The sequence below is a fragment of the Mercenaria mercenaria genome, chromosome 13 (assembly GCF_021730395.1).
Source record: "Mercenaria mercenaria strain notata chromosome 13, MADL_Memer_1, whole genome shotgun sequence".
NCBI classification, from domain to species: Eukaryota; Metazoa; Mollusca; class Bivalvia; order Venerida; family Veneridae; genus Mercenaria; species Mercenaria mercenaria.
Window position 1 is genome coordinate 14,317,769 of NC_069373.1, and position 6,000 is coordinate 14,323,768.

General features: G+C 36.0%; 1 protein-coding gene across 3 annotated transcripts in view; it reads right to left on the reverse strand.

The window, feature by feature from the left end:
* Positions 1-5,394, reverse strand: part of LOC123529739 (serine/arginine repetitive matrix protein 1-like) — a 41,086-nt gene extending 35,692 nt beyond the window's left edge. For 2 of the 3 annotated variants that reach the window (XR_008366677.1, XM_045310251.2), the window contains exon 1: positions 5,316-5,392. The gene's annotated coding sequence lies outside the window, so the exon portion shown is untranslated. Of the gene's footprint in view, positions 1-5,315 lie in introns of all 3 variants that reach the window. The other variant, XM_045310252.2, reaches the window with a different exon arrangement.
* Positions 5,395-6,000: the final 606 nt, after the last annotated feature.

Genomic DNA, 6,000 nt, shown 5'->3' on the forward strand with positions numbered 1-6,000 from the left:
TGGCAATATTTTAATAAAATTCTTGTAGCCACTTTCAACAAGAGCTGTCACAGGAGACAGCGCGCTTGACTATTTCGATGCTGGATAGTGAAACTGGGCACATCTGAGGAAGTTGGAGCTGTCACTGGAGTGTTTAATGACTCCAATGTGGATGAAGATATTGGACAATAGCTCGAGTCTGTGTCAAAAGTATTAAGTAATAAGAGAGATAAAGTGTATCAAAACATTAAATAAGTATAATTCTAAGCAAAAAGGGGGCATAATTCATGAAATATTGGTGCAAGAGTGAAGCACCTAGTGTCATATGATGTGGAATAGTCTGGCTACCGACTAGATCTTTTTTTTTTTTTAGAAAAAAAATCTGTAAATAGTTCTGACCATCAGTCCTGGCTCTGATTATGAATGTTTTGAGAAAGAAAAGGGACATAATTACACAGAATTTGAATAGTCTCAAGAGTTCTCTCCTATGAACAAAACATTAGGTCTGAACACAGACTAGATGTGGAACAACTACTTCAAGTTTGAATCAAATCCATTTAGTAATAACTGAGATATAGTGAAAATGCATCAAAACTAACCTTAAATGCTAAGTAAACGGGTGGCATAATTCATGAAAAATTGGTGCCAGAGTTATGGACCTTGTGTCATATGATGTGGGTGATAAGGTGGAACTACTGTTTTAAGTTTGTATCAATTTTTTTAAATCCATTTAGTAATAAATGAGATAGAGTGAAAGTGCATCAAAACTTTAACTTGAAATTCTAAGTAAAAAGAGGGGGGGGGGGGGAAATTCATGAAAAATTGGTGCCAGTGTTATGGCCCTTGTGTCATATGATGTGAGTGATGATGTTGAACAACTACTTTAAGTTTGAATCAAATCCATTTAGTAATAACTGAAATAGAGTGAAAGTGCATCAAAACTTTAACCTGAAATTCTGAGTAAAAAGGGGGGATAATTCATGAAAAATTGGTACCAGAGTAATGGACCTTGTGTCCTATGATGTGGGTGATGATGTGGAACAACTATTTTAAATCTGAATCAAATCCATATAGTAATAACTGAGACAGAGTGAAAGTGCACCAAAACTTTAACCTGAAATTCTAAGTAAAAGGGGGGGGGTAATTCATGAAATATTGGTGTGAGAGTTATGGCCCTTATGCCAGATGATGTGGATGATGATGAGGAATAATTATTTTAAGTTTAAAGCAATCCATCAAGTAATTACAGAAATAAGGAGAAAAAAGAGAAAGTGCATAAAATTTTAACCAAGGTGGAATGTGGAAAGACGCCGACGCCAGAGTGAGTAGGATAGCTCTCCATATACTTTGTATAGTTGAGCTAAAAATCTGTAGCCTGAGTTGCGTGTATTTGTAGCATTTGGCTACATTGGCGAATGGCAGAGGAGGCCCTGCCGCTTAAAATGCTGCTCCCCGAAAGTTTTTAATTTGGATAATGCTGGTCAAATTTTTTTTAAGTTGCGATATTACAAGTGCCGCAATAATATTTCAAGTAAGCAAAATAATAAGTAAGAAAGTTTAAATTGTATCATTAATTTCATCCTTTTATACAACATATATACAGACCTGTCTAAATTATTTTTACAGAAGAAATGTTCTGTAAGAAACGATCATATGGTATCTATACATATCTAATGGTAAAAGTATCCCCCCACCCAAAAAACAAGAGGACCATGATGGTCCTGAATCGCTCACCTGTCCCCACATGACCCAGTTTTGAACTGAGTATGACGTCGTTTTTTTCTATTATTTGACATAGTGACCTAGTATTTGAGCTCATGTGACCCAGTTTTGAAATTGACCTAGATATTGAGATAAAAATTCTGACCAAGTTTCATGAAGATCCATTCAAAAATATGACCTCTAGAGAGGTCACAAGGTTTTTCTATTATCTGACCTAATGACCTAGTTTTTAAAGGCATGTGACCCAGTTTCGAACTTGACCTAGATATCATCAAGGTGAACATTCTGACCAATTTTCATGAAGATCTCATGAAAAGTATGGCCTCTAGAGAGGTCACAAGGTTTTCCTATTTTTAGACCTAATGACCTAGTTTTTGACCACACGTCATCCACTTTCGAACTTGACCAAGATATCATCAAGTGAACATTCTGACTAATTTCATGAAGATCCATTCAAAATAAGGCCTCTAGAGAGGTCACAAGGTTTTTCTATTTTTAGACCTAATGACCTAGTTTTTGACTGCATGTGACCCACTTTCGAAATTGACCTAGATATCATCAAAGTGAACATTCAGACCAACTTTCATGAAGATCCATGGAAAAATATGGCCTCTAGAGAGGTGACAAGGTTTTCCTATTTTTAGACCTAATGACCTAGTTTTGGACCGCATGTGACCCAGTTTAAAACTTGACCTAGATATCATCAAGATGAACATTCTGACTAATTTTCATGAATATCCATTTAAAAATATGGCCTCTAGGGAGGTCACAAGGTTTTTCTATTTTTAGACCTACTGACCTAGTTTTTGACCGCACGTGACCCACTTTCGAACATGGCCTAGATATCATCAAAATGAACATTCTGACCAATTTTCATGAAGATCCATTGAAAAATATGGCCTCTAGGGAGGTCACAAGGTTTTTCTATTTTTAGACCTAATGACCTAGTTTTTGAACTCACATGACCCACTTTCGAACATGGCCTAGATATCATCAAGATGAACATTCTGACCAATTTTCATGAAGATCCACTGAAAAATATGGCCTCTAGGGAGGTCACAAGGTTTTTCTATTTTTAGACCTAATGACCTAGTTTTGGGCTGCACGTGACCCAGTTTCGAACTTGGCCTAGATATCATCAAGATGAACATTCTGACCGATTTTCATGAAGATCCATTGAAAAATATGGCTTCTAGGGAGGTCACAAGGTTTTTCTATTTTTAGACCTACTGACCTAGTTTTGGACAGCACGTGACCCAGTTTCGAACTTGACCTAGATATCATTAAGATGAACAATCAGACCAACTTTCATACAGATCCCATGAAAAATATGGCCTCTAGAGAGGTCACAAGGTTTTTCTATTATTTGACCTACTGACCTAGTTTTTGATGGCACATGCCCCAGTTTCGAACTTGACCTAGATATCATCAAGATGAACATTCTGACTAACTTTCATGAAGATTCATTGAAAAATATGGCCTCTAGAGAGGTCACAAGGTTTTTCTATTTTTAGACCTTCTGACCTAGTTTTTGACCGCAGTTGACCCAGTTTCGAACTTGACCTAGATAACATCAAGATGAACATTCTGACCAACTTTCATAAAGATCCTATGAAAAATGTGACCTCTAGAGTGGTCACAAGCAAAAGTTTACGCACGGACGCATGACAGACGACGGACGCTGCGCAATCACAAAAGCTCACACTGTCACTGTGTGACATGTGTGCAAAAAACAACAGAACTGCCTACCTACCTACCTACCAAACTTAAAAAAGTAGGGTCAGGTGACAGCAACTAAAGTCTTTTTTAAATGTGGCCTCATACTAAGCAAGATTCACCAGTCCTGAAATTTTTGGATATCTGTCACTTTTTTGCAGACAACATGCAAATACTTTGAACCTATGAAAATTTTGATTTACATTATCTGCATGATAGCAACACACAGCTACCTGCAAGTACCAACCTCTTTCCTGTTTCATTCTGGACACATGATACATGCAGAATTGGTAATAAATGGCAAAAAAACTAATAATGACATTACACCTAAATTGCGTATTTTTTTTTCCGCCAGGACGGTCTCATTAATTGGTAAATTCACTGCATTACTGATTTCCTGGAAATCAGTTGTGTAGAAATGGCCTGAGGATCATAATGGAATTTTCTGTTAGGTCATTCTGTAGGAAGAGTGCATTTTTTTCCATTAATACAGTGTCAGCTGACTGCGGATCACAATGAATTGCAGAAACATAACACAATGTATTTAATTATACATTCAAAAAATGTCAGCGAGGCAATTTTATGCTTTTAATGTCAACATAAATTCATTATCAGAGACGTAATCATTACAAATACATTGTACGTGTACCAGAAAATGTTCCCAACGGATTTCATAACAGAAATATGCAGAATAATTAAGTCTGGACGTGACCGGACAGCCACCTGTCAAAAGTTAACAGGCTATCCCAAAACGTCCTGTTTTTTGGCCTAGTCCACTGCAATTTGGCGTAGTCCACTGCAAGAGATCTTTTCACAAAGATTTAGAATGCCGCACCTTGACCCCATCAACCTAATAGATCTATATATTTCTCAAAAGGCAGTGGCTACGATTACGGTACCGTAATCCTAACCTCCGAATCTAGGATTACGGAAGTTGCGTATTACTAGACAACCCTATGAGGATAGATTAAGGAAGTATTTAAGAGGCATCAAATGTATGTTAGGACATGTATAAATGTTATTGTAAACTTACTTATTTCACTTAAAATAGCGTTTATTTCTTGCCTGCCCTGTTATCTTGTGTTATCGATCAGCCATTTTGGGTTAGTATAATCTTAAAGAAACAGGCGAAATTGACACCCGTAGACATAAGTTTTTCTTTCCAAAACCATACTAAATAGATCTCTATTTTATTTTTTTATCTTTCTTTTTTTTTTTTTTTAAAACTGGCCGACAAACGAAAAATTATATTCTGAATAATAGCTCAAAAGGATTATAAAAAAAATATCCATATATATATGCTTTAAATTTCATGATTTGATTAAATTGCCTGTCTTTTAAATTTAGATTTCCACGCATCAGAATCGGGCGAAATCAACACCCTAATACGTTTTGTTTAAGTGAAATAAGTAAGTTTACAACATCATGTATGCATGTCTTAACATTTATTTGATGCCTCTTAAATACTTCCGTAATCCTAGCCTATTCTCAAAGGGTTGTCTACGAATACGGAACTTCCGTAATCCTAGAATCGGAGGCTAGGATTACCGTACCGTAGCCACTGCCTTCTCAAAACGTACAGCCTGTACAGGTAAGTAAAACAGTCACAATTAAAGTCCCTTAGAAGATGCTTCCAATACTGTTCACAGCATAATTTGACCCGTGATGCACAATTTTTGAACAATTTTTGAAATTATACAAAAGTCTTCTTTATTACCCAAACTGACAATTATAAACAATAAAAGTAGAAAAAATGTGTAAAACAAATTTTCAAAACAGTTCAAATGGCAAGATTCTTTTTGAAAAATCCAGGTGTGTTCACACACCTTGATTGGTATACAGGTAAACAGTGTAATACAAAACATATTATGGGTAGAATTAAAATTATTAAAACCTACAGCCCGTACAGGTATACTTCATTAATTGTCTCTGTCAACTTCACAGTGTGTCTTCCGTTTAGACGCCATGACACTTTAGTTCTATTTTTAGATGTTTACCTGACATAATTGACTCACCTGTCCATAAAAATAATATGCGTTATTTTCTTACCGTACCATGCCGTACCGTAAATAACATTATTGTACGGGTTAGCTACGGAATAAACTACACTCAGCACGTGTTCAGTAATGAGGATCGATTTCTGCGCAAAGTGACTCATTAATCAAAGCGCTGACAGCACGGAAAGGTTGGAACCCGCATTTGATGTGCAATAAACCACTCAACTGTAATAGTATAAGTCACTTCCATGAAACAGTATAACATTCAAACCATTTGCATCAATGTAACATTATATAGTAGAAATTCTGCTCTGACTAAAACCATCATGTGTCTTGAAACACTCTGACAAATTGGGTAAGGCAACCATATATCGGCTTAATTAAAATTTACTATAATGTTACCATTGAGAAATGAAATACAGTGTCTGTTTCAAAGAGAATATAGATAATAGAAATATTAGATAGGCTACTCTAACACGACTCAGTTTGTTTTCCTATGAAACAAAGAAGGCTGAAAACTGTATGTTATTGGTCAGCAATTGATTTTTCTGACGTCATAATTATTACGTCTGAGTGTTAGACGGCA